Source organism: Rattus norvegicus, chromosome 1 (genome assembly GCF_036323735.1).
Source record: "Rattus norvegicus strain BN/NHsdMcwi chromosome 1, GRCr8, whole genome shotgun sequence".
In the NCBI taxonomy this organism is placed as follows: Eukaryota; Metazoa; Chordata; class Mammalia; order Rodentia; family Muridae; genus Rattus; species Rattus norvegicus.
Genome location: NC_086019.1, coordinates 127,560,102 through 127,583,221, shown reverse-complemented (window position 1 = coordinate 127,583,221; position 23,120 = coordinate 127,560,102). Strand labels below are relative to the sequence as shown.

General features: G+C 47.7%; 1 protein-coding gene across 13 annotated transcripts in view; it reads right to left on the bottom strand.

Annotated features, from left to right (window-relative positions):
* Window positions 1–23,120, bottom strand: part of Apba2 (amyloid beta precursor protein binding family A member 2) — a 233,099-nt gene that overhangs the window by 114,903 nt on the left and 95,076 nt on the right. For 10 of the 13 annotated variants that reach the window (XM_039092566.2, XM_063275521.1, XM_039092570.2 and 7 more), the window contains one exon: window positions 3,815–3,868. The exons of the other annotated variants lie outside the window; for them this stretch is intronic. The gene's annotated coding sequence lies outside the window, so the exon portion shown is untranslated. The remainder of the gene's footprint in view (window positions 1–3,814; window positions 3,869–23,120) is intronic. 13 annotated transcript variants of the gene reach the window in all.

Genomic DNA, 23,120 nt, shown 5'->3' with positions numbered 1-23,120 from the left:
TTGCACAGACTAAAAGCTAATCTCGTACAGTAATCCATTATGACTACTGCGACTATTTAAAGTGCTTACTGACATATAATTAATTGTTCTTTTGAGAGAGGGAGTGGAATGTCTTCCTTGTACTTTAAACTTTTCTTCTTCATGTACAGGTCTTCTCATCCATGTGGGCTATAATATGGGATCCTACTTTACCTTTTGCTACGTAATCAATTAGTTGTCCTGCAGGTCACTGCTAAATTATGAAGCATCTCCTACTGGTCCATATGGTGAATTCTTGACCTCTAGCTAGAGTCACTATTGTGGAAAACAGTAGATACTTTAGGAGTCTGGGATCTGGTTGGAAGACTAGAATCACCCTAAGGACAGGCTGCGGAAGGTTGAACTGATACGTCTGGTTCTTTCTCTGCTCCATGGACACCATAATATGAATTAAATGTCTTACCACACCTCCTGAGATCTGCCATCCTCTCACACGCCTACCCCACCATGCTGGACAGAAACCTCCGAAACCATGAGCTTAGAATACTTCTTCCCCCTTCAAGTTGTCTTCATCAAGTTATGTTGTTGTGGATTGAACAACAATGGCCCTCATAGGCTCGTATGTTTGAATACTTGGTCCACAGTTGGTCGCACTGTTTGAGAAGGATTAGGAAGTATGACCTTGTTGGAGAAGGTGTGTCACTTGGAGCAAACCTTGAAATCTCAAAAGCCCACATCATTCCTAGTTAATGCCCTCTGCCTCATGCCTATGGATCAAGGGGTGAGCTCTCAGCTCTTCCTTCATTCACCCAGTCTTAAACTCGAACCTCTGGAATGGTAAGCCAAGTTAAATGCTTTCACTCACATGTTGCCTTACCCAGCCTGCTTTATCACAGCCATAGAAAAGCAACTAAGACAGGCATCTTGCCATGCAATAGGGAAAATACCAAGCAGGATCATTGCCTCTGGGACCATAGCACAGCCCAGCCCTCCCAGGTTCCCACACATACGATGTCTTACCATAAGAGTCACTTTCTGTGTCACCTGGGCCTCTGCCACCACACAAATACCACAGTCTCAATCACGGCAGCATGACATCCAGAAACCACAGCCCCAGCATAATGCCACCCTCTCAGTGCTCTGGCTCTGTGTGCTTTTTTAAACATGGTTTTCAGGGCTTCACACGGCCCCGACACATGTCTGTGCTGGAGCGGGAGCAGCTCTGGTTTGTCCAGCAGCCATCTTCATAACTGCAACACCTCATTCCTGATACTCCGAGCCCTCTACAGTTTAAATACAGTTTACTTGAGTCTCGGGGATTCTACAGGATAACCACTGAGCTGATGACCTTGCTTCCCAGGCATTCTGTCAATTGAGGCCCAATATACACGCAGAGAGTAATGAGGACTACAGATCCATTATTCCGGGCAAAAACAGAAAAGGATCTCAAAACTTCACGGTACATGGAAGCCCATCTATAAAGTTATTTTACTACAAGACACCGGGCATATCATGGGTATTAGTATTCTACGATTCTAAAATGGCTCCATTAGCAGTAGAAAAAGATCGAAAGCCAGGCCTTTGGTTCTTTTTGCTACTCTCCAAGCAGAGATTCATTCTGCCATAATTGACATTTAGAACTGTCCATTTCATCACCACTTTTCTTTCTAAGAAGGAATATGCTTTCCTTCAGGGACACGGTAGGGAAGGGTGATGAGCACGCTTACTTTAATGATGGGTTATCGCACTGCAGAAGGTAAGAGCACTCTGCAGGGCCTCGGCTATTGCAACTGCTGCAGATCTTCTGTCAGTATTTCAGAACACACAAAATCCCTTCAGGACTTTTTAGAATCTCGAAAGGAAAACAAAACAAACAAAAAAAACAAAAAACAACAACAACAACAACAACAACAAAAACCAGAACCTTCTACTTTGAACTGTGATAAACCTGGAGTTCATTCTGGAAGATTCTGAGGTACCAGTTTCACAGGGGATAGTTCCTGGAGGTTAGGAGGGATCCAAACAATTAGAATTTCCCTCCGGTTCATGAGGCTACATCCTCATTATGAAGGCCACCCCTCACAAGCTGTCCTCCCCACAAGTTACAAGCAAAGCCTTGTCCCTTTACAGAACCCGGCCCTCCATGCTCTAACATTTTCAAAGCTGAGAAAGGCCTGATGTGCCTCTTGAGATCGAGGGTGAAATATGTGCACAACCCTTTACAGAAAATATAACGAGACAGGAAAGGCCTACGGAGAGCACAGAGTCAATCTATAGAGTACGGAAAAACTGAAGACAGAAAACCGGTTGAGAAACACCCAGCCGAGACCCATTAGAAGCCACAGAACAACTCTGAGGCTCCACCTTGTCCCCCAGAGTGGCTCTGACTGTTCTACAACTCCTAACTGCTTATGAATACACCACAGCCAAGAGCCACTGCATGATATATCCACAACATTTGTGGCAAGAACTTTGCCAATGTATTGCATAGGAATTCCTGCCTGTGCAGAGCACTGGTCTTCTGAGTAACCCCTCAAACATGAGGTAGATGCTGGATTAGAAAAGGAAACTGAGAGAGCTACCTTGCTTTACAAAAACAAACAAACAAACAACACAACTACATATGATCCATGGACTTGTACTACCAGAGCCTTGACTCCAGAATCCCACCCTTACCCCACTAAGTCTCTTCTTCATCCTAAGAACTGCTACGTAGCTTCCCCACCCAGGATACTCAAAGTTTCCCTCTCCTTCTGAAAACCACAGACAATCGCCTCCCTGTGACTGACACAGCACTGTTACTCCATCCTAGCCCAGTGACTGTTCCTTGTCATAAACCCAGAGGAAGTCATGGAGCTGAGCAGAGGGCTGACTGGCTCTGGGTTAGTTCACAGAGATGGTGTAATGCTCGGCTTCCTGACCTTAACAATCCTCCCCTAATCTCCAACCACACCCTGGCCCATTCAGCAGGTTCCCTATGTCCAGGCCAGGTACTACACTTCCGGCCCAGGAAGATAAGCCAGTTCCCTTGCAATCCAGAATTTACCTTTCCACCTTCCCCTTTGCAAACACAAGGCTGGCCTCAAGCTCTGTCCTGCCGGTCCTACTGGACAAACACAGGCAGATGGTAACCTGGGACTGCCTGGCTTCTTTCTGATCTAAATCGGATGTCTTGTGCTTGACTTCCTAGCATTTCCCACTGGCTGGCTTCTCAAAGCGTACTACAAGTTGAGTAACCCTTATCTAAGACGCTTGGGACTAGATGTGCTTAGGATTTCAGAGTGTTTAGACTTAGCATTTGGGGGTAGGGGGGTGTATTTATTGTGTTTTGCTTGCAGTGTGAGAGAGACTGACCCTGGGTCTTTGCACACTAACATGATTCGACAGCATTTAGGATGTCTAATTTTCAGACTGGGCACACTCAACCAATAGCAGTTGTCTGTGTTGGCTACTGACAGGTTAGCTGCTCATCTCAACCTTCAGTGCATAGACTCTCCAGAGGGAGGAACACTAACCTGAGGGAAAAAGGACAAAAAGTGTTTGCACATACTGCTGTATGTCATGTGGTGGGCAAAGGCTAGTTCCAGGCAAAGCCAACAAGCAGTGGTGAGCTCAGGATCTGTCTACTCCTTGGCAGTCAATCAAACACCAGCCTCAAAGGTCTCAGGAACACAGAACTATACCCCTTCATTTCTCTGGAAATGGACATGGAACCGGTCCATCTGCCCTGTATTATTCTTCTGCTGAGGCAATCCCAGTTTGCATATGGCGAAAGCAAGAAGGAATTGTAGGCAAGACCAACTAGCTCCATGCAAGACTGCTTCTGATGTCTTACCAGAAATGAGTGCCTTGATAATGTCCTGAGAACTCTCCTGGTGATCCAGTCTTCCTGGAATAAAGCAGAAGGAACAGAAGAAATGACTTAGTTCTAGAAATGGCAATGGGGCTCTTCCATGCACGCAAATTTAAAAGTGAGGATTCCAAAAGTGAATGAACTATAATTCTAATGAGAGGACAGAAAGCACCCTAAACAAATAATTAAAAATGTTTCTTTAGCCATTTCACTGCACGATTATTGCCTTAGAAAAAACCGTGTTGGGTAAATAATGATGGCTTATGTACCCTTCTAGAAGGAGAGGCTACCTGCATATTAATGAAGCTCTTCAAAGGCCTCATGAATATGCATCTTCCCACAACAAAGCCTGACCCCAGCAGTTGCAGAACCCTTGTTCTATGACACTTTCAAAGAAGGCTGGGGTCCAAGGGAGGGTTGGGGGACAATGAAGAGTTGGTGAAAGAAGAGAAGGGATTTCCTCACTCTCTCAGTCAAGGGTCTCTGCCCTCCCTCCTGGCCATGAGGTTCATTAGAGAACTGGAAAGAGGACCAGGCCCCTCAACTTCCCTACACAACTTCCCTATACTGCTTTACAAATGAGAGCCCAACAGACCTGGGTTGCATCAGGAAGGAAAGCAGGGTTTATCTGTCCTCAGAATTGACTCTAATCCCCTTTCTCCATATGCTTCAGCTAAAATGATGAAAACATAAAGGATTTTCTTTACTTTTTGTGGTGTGTGTGTGCATGTGTGTGTGTGTGTGTGTGTGTGTATGTGTGTGTACATGCATGTGTGTGTGCATGTGAAGGTCAAAAGCCAATATCTAGCTTCTTCCTCCCCAGTTTTTCTCCTTATTTTTAAGACAATCTCTCTGAGCCCAGAGCTCACTAACTGGCTAATCTGTAACTTCAGGTGTCGTCAGGTCTCTGCCCTCCTAGAGCTAAGGTTACAGACCCAGGATACTGTACCCCGAGTTTTACATGGATGCCTGAGGTTACACACTCAGGTTGTTCTCTGTGCAGGGTAAACACATTACTCATTGATCTCCCCAGCTCCACTGTTGCCTTTTAAAAGGCTGTGTCCTGAGGCCTTCCAAGGCAGAAACCTGGGACAGAGGCTTCATAGTTCATAGGGAGCTGTGCTCATCTCCTACCTGCTGAGAGGTCAGAGGTCAGAGAGGGCGGCTTCATTCACTGGAGAAAGAAAGGGGTCTTATCTACTGGCGGGAGCAAACAACAGCTTCCACTCTGGACTTGCAAGATCACATTTCCAACAAAGCCAGATGGCCATTCTCAGTTCCCTGGGCAGACAATCTTAGCAGCAGGTCCTCCCAGCATTGGAGAATTTCATCTGTCCCAACCTAACCCAGGAGAACGCCTCAGGCCCAGAAAAAAACGATGACTAGAATCCTCCAAAGGACTGGAAAGGGACCCGCAGACCCTTCACCTCTGTGCCCTTGTTAAAGTGGCAGGGGACTGGTATTCACATAGCTGCACAAGTCTTTCCCAAAGGTCTGGTGTATATGTAGCCTTACAGATGCTGGCTCTCTAGAGAGGCCTCTTTATCACACCCAAGCGAAGTGCACTAAGGAAGCGCTTCAACCACATATTCACTTCCCAAAGTGCAGTCAGTATGGGCTTGCTTCCTGTGTGTGCCTCAACAAAAGCCTGCACAGCCTCTGGGTGACTGTGAAGGAAAGTGACTATTGAGCACTGTGTCAGTTAGCACAGTGCTTAACCACAGCACAGCCATGAGGATCCAAGGTCCACTCCCCTCCCACTCACACACAAAGAAAAGCCAACCATGGTTTGTACTTGAAACACCAGCACTGAGAGGTGGAGATAAACCGATCCCTGGAACATACTGGCCAGCCATATCCAGGCCAATGAGAGAACTTATCTCAAAAAGCACGATAGGTCACACCTATGCAGTGACACCTGAGGTTGACATCTGGCCTACACACACACACACACACACACACACACACACACACACACACACACAATGGGGAGGGAGCAAGATAGGGAGAGTAGAATGCACACATATCATCCATTACATTAGGAAAATAAGGCAGGCAGAAGAGAAGAGGAAAAAGCTATCTGAAAGGCAGTTGGATAAGCGGCATCTAATGAACCCCCAGGATAGCAACTGGAGCCACACTCACATCAAATAAATGTCCTGGTACATAGTATGAGCTTGCCACCAGGATCCTTCAGAATCAATTAATTACTGAGTCAGTGCATAGCATGCTTGGTACAGTTCTGTGAGCAAAACACTTCACTCACATATGAGGAACTGGCACCACTGTTCCTCTGTTGGTTGAGAGGTAGCTCTCTGAGGTCCCAAGCTAGTCAACCAGTGCTGAGATCTGGAGACGGCTTGTCCTTTATAACCCTGTCAGAGTTCAGTTTGTGCTGTGAGATATTTACAGATGATGACTTAATTCTGCCCATGGTGCTTGAGGAAGGTGCTGGGGCTACGGGGACCTTGGGAGACAATCAGGACAGGACCAGCCATCTTGGGCTCTCACAGCTCACACTGGTGGCTTTATCAGAAGAAGGGGCAAGCAACCTGCTCTTTTGCTCACCACTTGAGGCTGTGCCTGCACCCCTGGGACTGCTGCCAGCAGAATGGCCTTCCCAATACGTAGCTTCTAACCCTGGACCTCCAGAACCAGGAACCAACATAAAGCATCTTTCCCCTGAAAGTACCCATCTATCCATAGGTGTCTATTGGCGTAACAGAAAATGGAGTGGTACAGGAAGAGAGACAGCCTCTGTCCTCCCCAGGAAGATTGGCCGAGAAACCAGATTCCCCACCCCACCACACAGGCTACACCCCTCCCCTTAAGGATGTGTCTCGGCTGCCATTCTAGACCATCTGGCACCACCGCGATTCATTGTGAGCCTGTGGAGGTCCTTGTGTGCGTTGGCTCTACACTCTTCTACCTGAACAGGGGCATCTGGGAGAAGCCCAGAAGTCATCCAGGGACTTCCTTCCCTGCCCTTGGAGGACTGCTACAGCTTCCTTCCCTAGAGAGCGCTCTCTCTCTCTCTCTCTCTCTCTCTCTCTCTCTCTCTCTCTGCAAGCTCTTTCTCCTCTGAGGCCCCTGAACAGGACAGAGTCTCATTCATCTGGAGCTGCACATCCCCCACCTGCTCCACATAGAGTCCCCAAGAAAGCACAAAATCCTCCAGCCTGGGAACGGTGGGGTGTGTTATACCTTACACAAATGTGAGGAAGCAGGCCCACATCTGAACTCAATTTAGAACCAGGCTTTAAGAGCCTATTTATAGGCTCGACGCAGCCGTCCCTGGTGGATGTGCAGTCAGGGCTCCTGTCCACTCTGATGCACTTGATTTGCATGCTTTTCATGTTTATCCTCTCCAGTTTCCCAGCAGCCCTTTAATTCAAATGCAAGGTCACCTACCACTTGGACCCCACCCCACACCAGGTTCTTACGCCCTCTCCAGGACCTTTATGAGAGCAGGGGAAGGCCCTTGAAGGCCAGAAGAGTCAGTAGCCATCCCTCTAGGTAACCTGATCATCAAAAAATATTCCAGCTCCTGTCAGCGGCTAAAAAGGACACAGATATAGCATGCCTGCTGGGGTTACCTGGGCTTCTCTCACTTCTACTGTGTCCAGCCATTCCTATCACTGCTGAACTCTTCCCCATTCCTTTCTCCCTCCCCAGGAGTGGGCATGGCAGGCCACCTTAGCATTTGTGACTAGGCTTTGGTTTTGGATGGAGGTGGGAGGTGGTCGACTCCCTCCCCAAAGCTCAGCTTTCCGAGAAAGATATGCAAATTCAAGCCAAAGGAGTCCTCCTTCCCCATGCCTACCTTAGGATCCTCCAGGATTCAGGGCCTCCCACAACACCCTATCTTGGGAACCACCACAGAAGCAAAGGCACTCTGGGCTTTTGTTCAATCCACAACGAGAATTAGACACAGATAATACATCCAATAAATAGCTTTCAGCTATCTGATGTCATATGCTGCTCCTGAGGACCAGCTTCTCACAGGAAGATAACCATTATAATTTCTGGCAATCAGGTGCCAGGACTCATTAACTTCCTCACAGGACACCACTTCAACTGCCGCCATTGGTCCTGAGCTCTTCAACATGCAAGGTTCTGGGAATAAACTACTCTGTGGTCAAACTCAGCACTCCAAATGCTGTGTCTTTGGGCACTCCAGAAGCAAAGATTCCTTAGTGGAATGACTCAGAATTTACTGATTACTGAGTGTGTGTTTGTGTGTGTGTGTGTGTGTGTGTGTGTGTGTGTGTGTGTCTGAGTGCTCTGTGTATGTGCCACACACATATATACATATATATTTATATATAAATATATAAACATATATTCATATAGATATATAGTTAAGCAAATACATATAAATATATAAGTATAAATACAAGCATTATATAAATTTATATAAGTATGCTATATATAATATATAAATGTTATATAGAGAATATATATAAAGATATGTATATAAATATATATACAAATAGATATAAATATATACATAAATAAATACATATACAAATAAATATATAAATATCATATATATATATATATATATGTATATATATATATATATAAGCTTGGTAACACCCAACTTCCACCCCTGGCAGGGCAGCTCATTGAACCATTCATCTAAAGCCAAGGTCCCCAGGGAAAGAGCACATGTACGTACAGGGGTGGCACGGGCACATCAGAAGCAACCATTTTTCTTAGGAAATGTAAGGCAACTGTCACACCTTGATAAAGTCCCAGACCTGGAAGGGGTACGGAACTAGGACAATGGAGACACGAACACATCTAACCCACTGGTTAGACCTGAGAACTCTGATCCTATCCAGCCACACTGGAATCACCATTAGAGCGGCAGCAGGCTGGTTGGCTGCCACTAATAACCTGCTGACCACAGAGCTACGTAGGAACATCCGTGTGCTGACTGGAATACTCCACACTGTAAACGGCTAGATGCTGGACTCAGTTTTGGATGTCTAGAACCCTGTGCTCAAGATCAGGAAAGAGTAGAACGTGAAGTGGGATGATAACCCTGCAATAACCCAGGTGTCTATCTATGAACAGGACTTGGCCTCACACTACAGTGGCCCTGGGATGCCTCAGTGAGTCCCTGCTAGCAGGGTTGGTCTAGCTCCAGAAGCATCAAAGACAAAGGGTTCCTCCTGTACCCCTATGACATACCCTAGAACCGAACTCGTGTTGGTTGAGTTGCTTGTCCTGGGGCTGCCTCACTGAGAGAAGCAGGCACTGGACAGGTGGGCTATAGAATAGATGGTGTTCTGGGTCTCCTAGTACTAGAGACCCCGTCCAAACTGCCCTGGGAAGAATACAACAAGACGACTCACATCACCCCAGATGGAGCAGGACCCACACATCATCCAGGAGGGGTCTTCCTAGGATAGGAAAATAGATGTTCCCCAGACCACGGTGGCTGTCACTAACTGATGTGATACACAGAGACTGTGTTCAGGTGGACAGAACAGGCTTCTTCCAGGACAAAGAAGAAAAGGGGCCCAGAAGCACAACTCCAAGAGCCCGGTCTTAGCGGTGTTTCTGGGAACAAAGAGAGGCTGAGCTCAGAAAGGGTCCCCAGGTCCTCAGGGCCAGTGGGAAGAAGAGATGGTCACAGTGGGGGCCCAGGTACTGTTTATAAGAAAGATGTTAAGATTCTGAATCGCCAAGTCCCTAAGCTGACTGCAAAGTGAAGTCTTCAATGCTAATAACTCTATTTATAAAGATGAGAGTGTGTTATTTTCCTCCTGTGCAAGCTGCATCTTCAGAATAAAAAGCTCAACTCTCAAGACTCTTATTTGTGCAAATGTTTTGGGAACAAGCTGGATTTAAAGTGAGTCTTTGATGATCTCGAAGTTTCAAAAACAACTGCTTGTTACAGCAGGTGCTGCCGACTACGCTACTGGAGAGACTTAAAAATAACGTGCGAGCTGCCGTTACTAAAATGGATATGAAGCCCAGACTTGGAAAGATATATCATTCAAAGTTTGGAGGTGATTGGGCCGTGGCAACGAGCAACATTGAGCTATCAGCCTCTCACTTCCTGCTCCAGCTCTGAAAGCAAGAGACTGTGTGGGAGATGTCTCCACCGGTTCAGACTGGTTTTTTGCCTCTGGCAGAACCCTTGATACCACCCCTGGAGACAAAGTTGAGGGTACAGATGTGGGCCATTGGTTCGATGCTCAGAAACTTGTCCTCTAAACACCAGCCATCTCTCTCTCTCAGAAATGCATCAACGAGACAGCACTTGAACCTCCCTCTGGGGTTCACCCAGCATCTGTTTCTGCAGAGCCTACTCCAAGGCACCATCAGTCACCCAGGACACAACGACAGCTGGTCAGTAACGTACCACACTGATGACAGATGTCACAGTATCCACGTGACATAAAACGGCACACACGTGACACTAGACAGAGATTACATGATCAGTGATGGCACAGTACCTTAGTGTGTAAGTAGAGTCTACACGACACTTCTCGGAGCATGTCCTGACCAAGGCCTGACTGCAAATCCGGGCTACTTTATTGACAGGTCTTCTGGGACCGGCGGTCACCTGCCTCAGCTGTACTTTGCACTTTGGTAACTCTGCCCTTGTGTAGCCGATGCCATCATGGGACGGAGTACAGTTCTCTGTACCCTTCTTGGCAGATCCGCCTTCCCTATAATCTCTGACATATTTTCCCAATGATTCTCCACATTAAACTCATCCTGTTTTCTGGAGTCCTGCCAGAGGACAGTGCAACACGGAGGCATGAAAAGCCGGGCCTCAGATGCCAAGACTGTGGATGTCACAGACCAACAGCGATGCCAGTGGGAGGCCCGGATGAAAGAGAAAGGGGCAGCTTTCCTGGCAGATCAGCTCAGCTGCCTCTAACCTCAAGGTGCTCGGGATCACTGAGGGCTCCCCGGCCTCCTCAGTCACTTCTGCTGGCTTCCCTTCTCAATGTCATCTTTTTTTCCAAAGCCAATGACGCTTCTATTTTTGCTGTGGGGAGCCTGATGCTTTCCAATTCCCAGGTGTCCCCTGGGGGGAGGCTGGGATTTTGGTTTTTATTCAGGCAGCTTGGGGACTGAAGGAAGGGCTTTATAGAAGGCTGAGATCCAAGCGCAGCAGGGCCAGCCAGCCAGCCCATCAAAGGAAGGCACAGTGGGTGTGGACAAGGCAGCAATGCCTGGGTACAGGCTCCCATGTGACCTCGAAGGGCAGGGCTAGACGAAGCTTATCATCTGCTATGATTCAGCTGTGTCTGCCACAGTTCACCCACCGGAGACCCAATCCAAAGGCAGTGTTGAGCTGTGGAACCTTTCAAAGGTATTTAGGTCAGGAGGTTTCTATCCTCATGAATCTGTTGATGTGGGTATCAAGAGAGTGAGTGGTTCAGTTATCACAGGAATGTGTTTCTGATGGAAGATGAGCTCAGCCCTCTTCTCTGTCTCCTCCCTCTCTGTCTCCTTCTCTGTCTTCCCCTATCATCTTCTGCCATGGGTGATACACATCTTATCAGACTCCAGTCCCTTCCTACTGTTTTTCCCAGACCGCAGAACCGTGAGCCATGAAATGTCTATTCTTTATAAGTTATTCAATCTGTGGAATTCTGCGATAACAGTAGAAGGGGGACAGAGATCTGCTTCACAGATACAAACCTCTTACCCCTCCTGGCCCCATTCACAAGGAGGAAAATGAGGCCTGTGCAGATGAATTAGCTCAGCCAAAGCCACAGAGGGAGGACTGAACCAAAGATTTAATCCTGGCAGGATGGCCCTCAAGTCCACACTCTTAGCCCTGTGCCACACTGAAAGTAGTCAGAGCGAAAACACATCTGCCATACATAAGTCAAACAACAAATTAGACTGGCCATAAAAAAAAGACGAAATGGGGCAAAGAGAATGCCCAGTCATCCCAAAAGAACAAGTATATAAAAATTAATCAGAAATATATCAATATAAATATATGGAAGGTGTAGAGTTTCAGTGATGGACAGAGAACAGAAATGAAGGCCACATGCAGTGTCTTGGTTACTTTTCTATTGCTGTGAAGACACCACAACCAAGCAGTTTATAGAAGACAGAGCTTACAGGGGCTTGCAGTTTCAGAGGGTGAGTCCATGGCCATCACAGCTGGGAGCATGATAGCTGAAAGCCTGCTTCCTGATCCACAAGCAGGAAGCAGAGAGAGAGAGTATGTAAGACTGAGCCTGGTGTGAGCTTTTGAAACCTCCAAGCCGAACACTTTGGCGCACCTCCAACAAGGCCACACCTCCTAATCCTTCCCAAATAGTTCCAGTAATTGGGGACGGAGCTATCAAAGGCATGAGCCCACAAAGGCCATTCTCATTCAACCCACCACAGGCAGAGAATGCATTCAGACTAACAAACACTAAAAACAACTGAAATGCTGGGTGTCGTCAGGGAAAGGGCAGAGAGGAGACTCACGCCCGCTGCTGAGGAAGCTGCTCGCTATAGTCACCCAGTCTGGAAAGCAATTTGGCTACTTCTAGTAAAATTTAAGATTCATAGCCTCAATCCCACAGCAACCCCTTGTTAAGCACACCTCATGGATCTGTCTCACATTCACCAAGATACACACATAAATATCCATGACAGCCTTGTTTGTAACAGCCAGAAACCGGAAAGCGGCTGAACATTCATCAATGGGCGCCGACAAGCAGCGGCAGCACCACCACGCAGTAGCGCGCCGACGAGGCGTGCTCTAGTTGTGACTCCTGTGGGTGAGGCTGTCCAGCAGAAGGTTGAGCAAAGAAGGCAGCTACAGATGGAAAAATAAATGCCGTGACCTGGTATCGTTTACAACACGCTTGCAGACGGCCCTGAAACAACAGGTGGAGGCATATCTGCAAACGCAGTTCAGGAAGGCAGCAAAGGAAATCAGAGGTGCTCCCTGTGAGAGCCAGGAGGATAAGAGCAGGGAGAGGGTCAGATCCCAGATACCAGCTCCCCCTGGTATTTTTAATGTGCTCTCATATTTTTTTTTTTGTTAAACCCTTCAAAAGTGGATTCATCTCCCCTTCCCTAGGGGACTACACAGGGTGCCTTGTTCCTTATACAGAGAAGAAAGCAGGCTTGACACTGGGACTACCGAGGCCAGACATTCGGGACATGATGCTTCCTGTTGACCTGGCCACTATGGTATGAGCCTAGATCCATCCTAGCACCTTGCCAACAAGCTACTGAAGGTGTTTCATTGTAAATCTTTACTGAGGACATAAATCAGGATCTTGGGCTGCCACCCAAACTGTGTTCCTGTACTGCGTTGGTGAGTTCAATTCCTGGGACCCATCGTTTTAGAAGGAAAATGATCCCTAAAGTTATCCTGTGACCTCCACATAAGTGCTGTGGCATGCATTTGTGCGTGCATGCGTGTGCAAACACACACACACACACACACACACACACACACACACACAAGCATATAACTGAGAACAGACATAATATCATGCCCAATAAATTCCAAGCTCTGTCCCCTTTTGGTAAAACTCTTGGGCTGAGTTGACAGAGTTTAATCCAGGTTTTTCCTGCTGTCTTTTGACCTTGATTTGCTAGGAAATGACATTGTGTGTTCTCATCATTCATCACCCTCCAGCTGGACCAAAGCACGAGTAAGAGATGCAAACAGAACAAAAGTGTGCCCATCCTCAGTCCTCAGCCCTCAGCCTTACGTCAGCACCAAAGGGACTTCAGTAGGATATGGCCAGCCCGTTTACTAGCTGCCTCCTCTTCCCTGAAATGCCTGCTGCCCAAGCCTCCCAGCTATTGGCACCTCAGACTCAGCCCTTCAAGATCTTGAAGGGTGGGGATGACAGGCAACCTTGCACTATGGTGTTTGGGACCCAAGTTAAGCTATACCCCAAGCAGATCCAGTCCCCTCACAGACAGCGGGAGGCAGGGGCATCTGTTTATGCTACCAAGCTATGACTGCTCCTGAGCTCAGCTGCTGTTTGGAAACAGGGCCCTGGAGTTCCTCTCTGGCCTTTGGGTCAATTGCCTTTCTTGAGAGGAGTCAGGGGCCACTGAGGTTGGTGCCAGATGGAGATGGGGGGCTCTGTGACTGTAGCAGTCATTGTCACTGGGGCAGAACATGGAAAAAACAGTTTGCTTTGTCTCTGTTCAGATGCTTCTGTCCCATTGCTTCTGAACTGTGGAGCAGTTGCCATGGCAAAAGGGAACCACTCAGAGCTGTTAGACTCAAGTTGGAAGAAAGCAAGATCTCACTGCACCCCGTAAGGCATGCCTCCGTCGCCTAACTTCCTCCCTGGCTGCACATCTGCCTCCTTCCGATAGTGTCACAGGCTGGAGACCAAGGTTTTCATGCATGATTTAAGGGATGGGGGACAGGGGGAGGAAAGGAGCCATTCAACATCAAAATTATAATAGGGTCCCTGGTCAGCAACAATCTCTGCCATTGAGTGGGAAAGGGGTTCCTAGGAACCTGTGCCACGGGCTTGTTGTGTGGCTTAAATGAACTGTGAAAAACACATATCTTGTTCTAAGGCTGTCAGGGTCATATGACCTGGAACTATCTTACCCTTACTCATACCATCCCCACCCATGGGGCAGAACCTAGGTGATACTAGTCACCATCCCTACTATGTGTACTCCAAGTCACCCTGAACCAAGCCTGGCATCGGTAGTACCAAGCGCCATGCCTAGGGAACCTGACTATGTAGCCTACCACTTGGCCACCTTTGCACACACAACAGCCAAAGGTGTTAGCTGCCTAAATCGCACACTAAGTAGGAGAATCTGAATTAGTCTCTAGAACACATTTAAAGAGGAAGTCAGCAGAGGAAACCATATTCCTGGGGTGGCACAGGTTGTCTAGCATGACTGATACTCAAAACAAAGATCTTGCCCAGAAGTGGGGACCCCAAGATGGCCTCGGTACTTTGGGTCAGAAGGTCCTGTGAAGTGCCTCCTAATGCCCTTCCCACATGTGCTCTAGACCCACACCCTCTGCAGTCATGAGGCTCCCAGAGGCTGTCCCAGGGCCCTGAACTTGTCTTTCACAGGTAAGAGCTCAGCTGCTAGCAGAACTGATGTGTTAGGCACTCTGAACTGCAAACAGACAGAAAACTACATAAACAACCAAAGGGAGTGGTGGGTGGCTCTGTCACTTTGGGACTTGAGCTCAAGGTGAACAGCCAAGCTGCAGTCAAAGGTTGGGGAGAAGGCTATGCACCTCCTGGTAGACAGGAAGAGGAAGAAGAGGTTGCCCGTGCCTCTGCCATGTTCCTCCGTTGGCTCACCCCCACCCTAGTGCTGCCATTCAGGAGCATCTTCCCCATTATTGAGTTCCCTCTGGAAACACCCTCACGGAAGCACTCAGAGGTGCACTTAATGCCATCAAATTGACAACGAAGGGTAATCATCACAGCCCAGGTGGCCCACCCTGAGAGTGACCTGTTGATGACCCTGCTCACATCCTCTACCCTGAGAATTTCTATCCCACACAAGCCTTGAAGGAAAAGAGTTTGGGTTGTTTGTTTGTTTGTTTGTTTGTTTGTTTGTTTGTTTTGGTTTGGTTTTTTTTGGTTTTTTGTTTTGTTTTGTTTTCAATATGCCAAGAGACTGAGAAAACAATGCACCAGAAAGCCAAAAACACGGAAAACTGCTCTGCAAGGCCCCGAACTTCAAACTTCATGTTAGACAGGACTCAGATGGTGACATCCAAGTCACCACTAGAACCAGTGACTCAGCTGCCGGAGATACACCATGAACATTTAGTTCCATTTCTTTTTCATTTTTCATTTATTTATTTAGTGTATACGTGCATATGTGAATGTGTGTGTGTGTGTGTGTGTGTGTGTGTGTGTGTGTGTGTGTGTGTGTGTGTGTGTGTATACACATATGCAAGTACTTTCAGAAGTCAGAAGAAGACATCGGATCATCAGACCCCAGGATCTGAATTATAAGTGATTGTTAGGTCCCTGATGTGAGAACTTGGAACCAAACTTGGGTTGTCTGTAAGGCCAATACTTGTTCTTAACTGCTGAGCCACCTCTCTAGCCTCTCCCATCTTGCTATGTCCATGACATCAAATGTGCTGTGGTTAATCTCCATTGTCAGACTAGATCCAAATTACTCAAGAGTCCTGCCTTCTCCGGGACACGCCTGTGATGGGTTGTCTGGATTAAGGTTTGCCTCAGAGTATCCCTCTGGTCCCTTGATGACATTCATTGAAATGTGAAGACTCTGCCCTCAGGGTGGGAGGCTGCCTTAGGGAAGTCTGAGAGGGAAGATTTTGTTTTTTGCCTGCTTGCCTTTGCATCTCACTGGTGAGTTCACCTACCCTACTGTTGCTGCTGACACATTCCCTCACTGATACCGGACCCTAGCATCTTTGAGCTTCTAATATAGACTGAAGAAGAGCAGCTCTCCTGGGATCCCCCAGGCCTTCAGCCCCTGATTAGGAATCCTCACATACTTAGCTTCAAGACATGAACAGCTACTGAGTTCTCAGTCTCTTCAAGTGGGACACAGTAATACCCAGACCATATTGTGGGAACTCTAATAAATCCTCATTCATTGTGTTAGTTCTGTTCTTCCAGAGAACCCAGTGCACAGCTTCCACTGGTGTGAATGGAGTCTTGCATTGCATCCCTCGGTGTTACCCCGAGATGACTGCAACCTACAGTCATTGCCAAGGGTGGCCCATTACCGAATCTCAGTTTGACTTCTAGAGCGGGCTGACACCAGTTCTGTACGCAGCCACACCAGCCTCCTGTGAGCTTCGGAGGGATGTACGCTCTCAGCACACTGCCAAATGTCTCCGAGTTTGTCAAGGCTCTGCGGTACTCTTTGTTAATTTTCCCTACCATGGTAGTCATTGTCTTGGTTTGTTTCGTGTCTGTCTTCATCAATTCTCTGATTGATTATTAAGTTTTAATAGGATGTGACTGCTTTGAGGACTATAGATAATCTTTCCATTGCAAAAAAAACAGAAATGTTGACAATAAGCACATATGCACCAAGGCCTATGAGAATACATGAACCAGCCCTAAGATGACATTAATACAATTCAAGAGAGGACAAAGAGAAACAGGATTCACGGTAACACAGTCAAACCATTAGATCCAATCGTGCCTGCAACCAACTGGTCTGGATTTCTCAATTGCCCAAGGAAAATGATTCATGTCACTGTGAAATGTGACTTTGCTATTTGCATGCAGTGTGTTAATGGATGTCAGAGGGGCAGCATGATCTGATCATCCAAAAAAAGCAGAAGTTAAAGACAAACTAGTGTCCATTGAGTCCCTACACTCACATCAAAATACTGGGCCATGTGATGTAAGACAGACACAAACTTCTTTATTCTTTATTACCTTGGAGGCAGGTCCACATTTCCAGTCATACACAGTAGAAATGATCAGAAATTAAATTCAGTTTGAGTTCTCATTGCCCTGAGCCTAATGGTCAGCCGTGAATCTGCTAAGTGCTTGGGCTGCGTGGAGTGGTTCCCATCTCTAAAAGGCAGTTTGGACCCTGGCTGACCCTCTTGTGCTCCTGGGAAATCTTAAGGCAGCCTTCAGAAATGAATTTTCTTTTAATTAGCAACACAAATAAGCACTGTTCTGCTGGTCATCTGGTTCTCGCTGCATTGGTCTGGTCCCCTTGCCACTGACCCCCACCCCACCGTATCCTACCCCATACCCTCCACCCCACCCCAGTCTCATTCTGTAACTGATGCAAAAAACCAAAGGACAATCAGAAAGCCCATCTTGGAACGCCTCTGCCTATCCCACTTGGGGCCCAAATATCTGAGGTCCCAGACACGGGTGAGTTACTTACTGTCATAGACAAGGTCTAACACAATGTCAGAAGGTGCAGAACAGATCACTCCACTCAGTCTCCCTGCCATGATGTCACATGTGCCCTACGACCATCTGCTAATGTAGGCAGGTGGCCATCAGTGCTTCAGAGAAGGACTCTAGAGGGACAGGGAAGTGTACGCGAGACTCCTGCCAAGTACACTCAACCATGCTAGATACAGCGATAGGCTGACACACACAGGGAGTGTATGAAATAAAAGATGGACCCTACCCAAAAAGGGGTCCCCTTCCTGCACTGCATCTTCCCCCAAAGAAACCATACTATCTTAAAACAGGCTGGAGTGTGGTGAGTCCCTGACTGAAGTGGGCAGTAAGGGCCTTTGATGGACAAATCAAATAACATTGAGAGGACCACACTATGCACCTCTGAAGGCAGAACAAAGGCCCAAAGGAGATGAAATGACCTTCTCCCAGTATAACAAGAGTAACAAGAGCCCAGGAGCGCCACGAATGCCAATGAAGAAGAGCAAGGACACAGCAGAACAGCCAGGAGAGAGCTGTGAGGCAGGACGGCCAAGGCCACAGTGTGACCCAAGAACAAAGGCTATAGAGAAGTAAGGGGGGCAGCATGAGGCATGCCAGAGGTCAGGTCCACAACGATTCCTGGGTAGAAGAAGCATCAGGGATAGAAGGGCTGGCCGAAGTATACCAGTAAACCCTCAACAGCGCTTGCTTGCTTAACTAGTCTTGTACCCTCAACAGTGCTAGCTTGTACCTAGCTAGCCTTAAATACCCTTAGAAAGATGGCAGGTGGCAAGAACTGAGACTCAGGCTATGCTGACACTGCAGAGAGTCCAGGGCCTCAGACCCAGAGGATTTTTTAAAATCTCTGCCCCTAAACCTGCCGTGCAGAGGCCTTTGGACTAATCAAAAGCTTTCAGGGCCATTAAGCAACACCGGCTGTTCAAGATCCTTAATGGGTTTAGAAAAATACATCCCAACTCCCGCAGCTAGCACAGTTCTTTCTCCAGCCTGCTGAACTGCATGCTACGCAGAAGGAAGCTAGTACCCCATCCTCCTGCAGCCCTGGGGGGAGCATGGCATGGCGGCTCCACCCTGCAGGGAGCAGACACACCACGGAAGGACGTGTCCTCCGTACCAGTGCACACCTAAGCACCCTCACAGTTGGGTCTGCTACAGCTCACAAGCTGCCGGCGGAGTTTTTATGAGAAAAAAAATGGGAAAACGAACCTCCTTCACATCTCCCTTGGGTGCCCTCCAAACAAGCTGCAGGCCTGGCAGCTGGACACCAGGGAACTCTTTGTTCTTCCTTCCATCCTATCATAAAAACTGTGTGCCACCCCCCTCTCCCAGGGCAGCCAGCAGCAGCAGGAGCAGCACAGCTACCCAGGGCCTTCACGTGCACAGCTCAACTGCTCTTTGACTAAGCCATCTCCATACCCCAGGGGAATAGGCTGCTTCTCCTCCCTTGAGTGTTGGCTTTAGACAATACCTTAGATCCCATCTGCAGAATCAATCTCTCTCTCTCTCTCTCTCTCTCTCTCTCTCTCTCTCTCCTTCTCTCCCTTCCTCCCCCCCCTCTCTCTCTCTCTCCTTCCCTCCCTTCCTCCCTCCCTCTCTCTCTCTTTCTCTCTCTCTCTTTCTCCTTCCCTCCCTTCCTCCCTCTCTCTCTCTCTCTCTCTCTCTCTCTCTCTCTCACACACACACACACACACACACACACACAGCCCCTACGTGGCAGAGCTTGGATTTGACCAGGTCAGCTGAATCTATAGCCCCAGTGTCTCCCTACCCAGTGTCCCATCTAGAAGATGGGGAGGGTAGGTGAGTGAGTCTAACTGTCACCAATTCTTTGACAGTCTATAGGTAAGGCCCTCATTATGTGCACTGTTCAGCACCTCTAAGCAGGGAAAACTCAAAGGTCATATGCTTGGTGTGCACGGAACTGTAGCAAGCACGCACGGGAGACGGGGCCATGCTGCTGTGACCCTGGAGAGAACTGACCGGTTGGGTGAAATTCATTTCCGCACTCTGAACAGACTTATAATCGGTGGTCTAAAATGTACCCACTTTCAATGCAGCAGGAGCACAAGCTGCCCTTGAACTCCTGAGCGCACCAGCACTCGTCCCCCTGCCTCCTGAGCGGCTGGAAATTGCTCATGACACTGTATCTGGCCCACAGAGGAGTCTCATCAAGAAAGCCATCCAAGAACAGATCACCTCTGTCCAGAAGAGAAGAGGGTGAGGTATTGAACCTGACAGGTCTGATATGTACCCTGTCGTAAAGCCAAAGAGGATGATGAGAGAGGCAAAGAACAGGCCGCACTCAGGCGCCCGAAGCCGGAGAGTGAAAAAGCAAGTGGACCAACACCTCATAGGAAACGCATCGCAATGGACATGGCATGAGCAGAGACATTAGAAAAGCTATTAATGTCATCAAATAATTTGTCAGAGGACATAACGGACTCAACTGATGCAGAAACCATTTCATAAAATTAAAACATACGATGCATTCAGAATTAAAGGGGGAAGAGGAGAAACCTCACAAATTAGGACCATGTTGTGATGTAAAGTGTCACAGGCTTGATGTCCAGCCAACGGAATGACTGAGAGGTGACTGGATCGGGAGAAACCTACCTCAACCATGGGCTAAGCCATCCATGAGTCACAGTGAATGGACAGGCTACTAGGAGGGACTAGCAGTGTACGTTTGGAGATTAATTTTATCCCTGTCCCTTTCTCTCTCCCTTTGCTTCTGGCCACCATGAAGTAGCTTTGGGTCACCCTCTGCTCCCTCCTTATTTTGGAACTTGCCTTGATTCAGTGAACCTTGGACTGACCCCTTGTGAAACTGCAACCCAAAGTAGACATTTCTCCCTTTTCATCCATCTGTCTCAGCTACTTTGTCACAGCAATGGAAAGCTAATGACGCAGTCCAACCGAGAATCTCTTAAAGCAACAGCAGCTTCTGAATGTGTGCATGTCTGTTGGGAGGCAGGGTTTCCAGTGCATGCATGTGTTTAGCCTTATACCTTATACCTTACATAACTGCTCGCGAAGAACCCAGTCCTTATTTAAGATGAGTCTCTTGTTATCTTGATGCTCACCCATTGGACTAGAGTGGCTAGCCAGCAAGCCCCAGAGATGGTCCTCTTTGCACCTCCCCAGTGCTAGGAACACAAGTGTGTGCTACCTCACCCAGCATCGAGTCCTCATGCTTGCAGGGGCAAGTGCTTTACCAAAGGAGCTCTCCTTGCATCAGAAAGGGATTTCTGTAGTAAAGATCTACAGTGAATCACAACATACGACCTAACCCTTCCAGGGCATCCTGTAGGGAGGACTGCACAAAAATTCTCACAGCACTGTCTTGTCCCATCACCCTTAACCAAAGAGATAAGAAAGCAGAAGCTGTTTAAGGACAGGGGCTGCTGTGGGTAGATATGCCCAGCCATCGGTGTTTGCAGGAGGCCTCGAATCCACAGGCTGTAAAGTTGCTAAGCACAATAGGAAGACCCAACCTCAACAACAATCAGAAAAGGTCCCTTCCATACAGATGTCACTTAGGAGTCCAGAATAGTTGCCTAGAGCTAGTCTGATGCAAGCATGCGAGAGCTTTATGAGAAAATATTCACTACTTTATTGGGACACATGAGAGAAGACCCACTAAAGTAAGACCCTGTGTGCCACAGACATGCACTGATCTATGGTGTTTTTCCAGGGATTCAGAAAGGGGTCGGGGCAGAGGCCAGGTCTGAGTCTCCATTAGCCTATTGCCTCTAGAGGCAGGAGCTAGCTGAGCAGCTCTCCACAGGCTCACCTGTTGAAGGCGCTGTTGAAGTTGTACCAATCTGAGCAACAAAATAGTACCTAGGTTTTTGTTTTGTATTGTACTTTTCATTAATTTATGTATTCACTTTATATCCTGATCATATACCCTGCTATCATCCTGGCCCCCCCTCCTATATACATACTCCCGAAACCTCCTTCCCTTCTCCTCCAAAAAGGGGGAGGCCCCCTCTGGGTATCTACCCACCATGGATCAACTCACTGCACGACTAGATGCATCCTCTCCCATAGAGACCAGACGAGGTGGCCCAGTTAGAGGAATGGGATCCACGGAGTCAGGGACAGCTTCTGCTCCAGTTGTTGAGGGACCCACATAAAGACCAAGCTGCACATCTGTTGCACATGGGGTGGGATAGGTCCAGCCCATGCCTGCTCCTTGGTTGGTGGCTCAGTCTCTAGGAACCCCCAAGGGTCCAGGTTGGTTGACTCAGTTGGTCTTGTGAGGTCCCTATCTTCTTCGGGTCCCTCAGTCCTTCTCCCAACTCTTCCACAAAACTCCCTGAGCTTTGTCTAATGTTCGGCTGTGGGTGTCTGCATGTTCCCATCAGCTGCTGGATGGAGCCTCTCAGAGGGCAACAACGCTAGGCTCCTGTCTGCAAGCACAACAGAGAATCATTAATAGTGTGAGGGATTGGTCGTTGCCCGTGAGATGGTTCTCAAGTTGGGTCAGTCATTGGCTGGCCATTCTCTCAGTCTCTACTCCATCTGGTTTTTTTTTTTTTTTTTTTTTTTTGTTCTTTTTTTTCCGGAGCTGGGGACCGAACCCAGGGCCTTGCGCTTCCTAGGTAAGCGCTCTACCACTGAGCTAAATCCCCAGCCCCATCCATCTGGTTTTAATACACATTTCTCTTCTGCGAGAGATGGGGTGTATTTTCTTACACTAAGAAAGCCATTTGCACTTAGTTCTCTGTAAATTATCCACTAAGATCTCTTGTCCATTTTCTCTTGGGAGTTTTGATGCCTACTCCCCTTTTGGATTTTACTAGCTGTGCTTCAGAGGCCTCTTCATACTTGGCACCGCCTGTCTTCCCTGCCTTCGGGTGTTAACTAGCAAATGCTTTCTATGAGTTTATTAGCTGTGGCTTCTTTCTGCCTCAGGTATTTTGTTCTTCATTTTCCCTAAAGCTGCTGCACGGATCCATTGTTTTTTGCCTTGCGTTTGGGATCTAGATCATAATTCTGCCTGTCAGCAAAGTGTGAGCATTTCCCCCAAGCTTTCTTCTGGGTTTGTGGAGGCCACCTGTCTGGAGCCGCTGAAACATATGCTGTGTACGATGAAGACATTGATTAGATTTTTTTTTTTCAGAGGTGAGGACCGAACCCAGGGCCTTGCGCTTGCTAGGCAAGCGCTCTACCACTGAGCTAAATCCCCAACCCCCATCGATTAGATTTTATCCTTCTCCAAATCTACTTGCAAAAGGGTCTCTCTATTGACTCTGTAGGAATTTCACATCATCTGGGATTGGCATGGAGCTTTCTTTCAATGCATAATCTAGAAGTTTCTAATTTTTTTTCTGTGCTCTGAAACGTTCTAAGTAGCAATGATATTATCTGCACCACGCAGATACATTGAGTACAATTCCCTTGCAAAAATATGCAAGTTT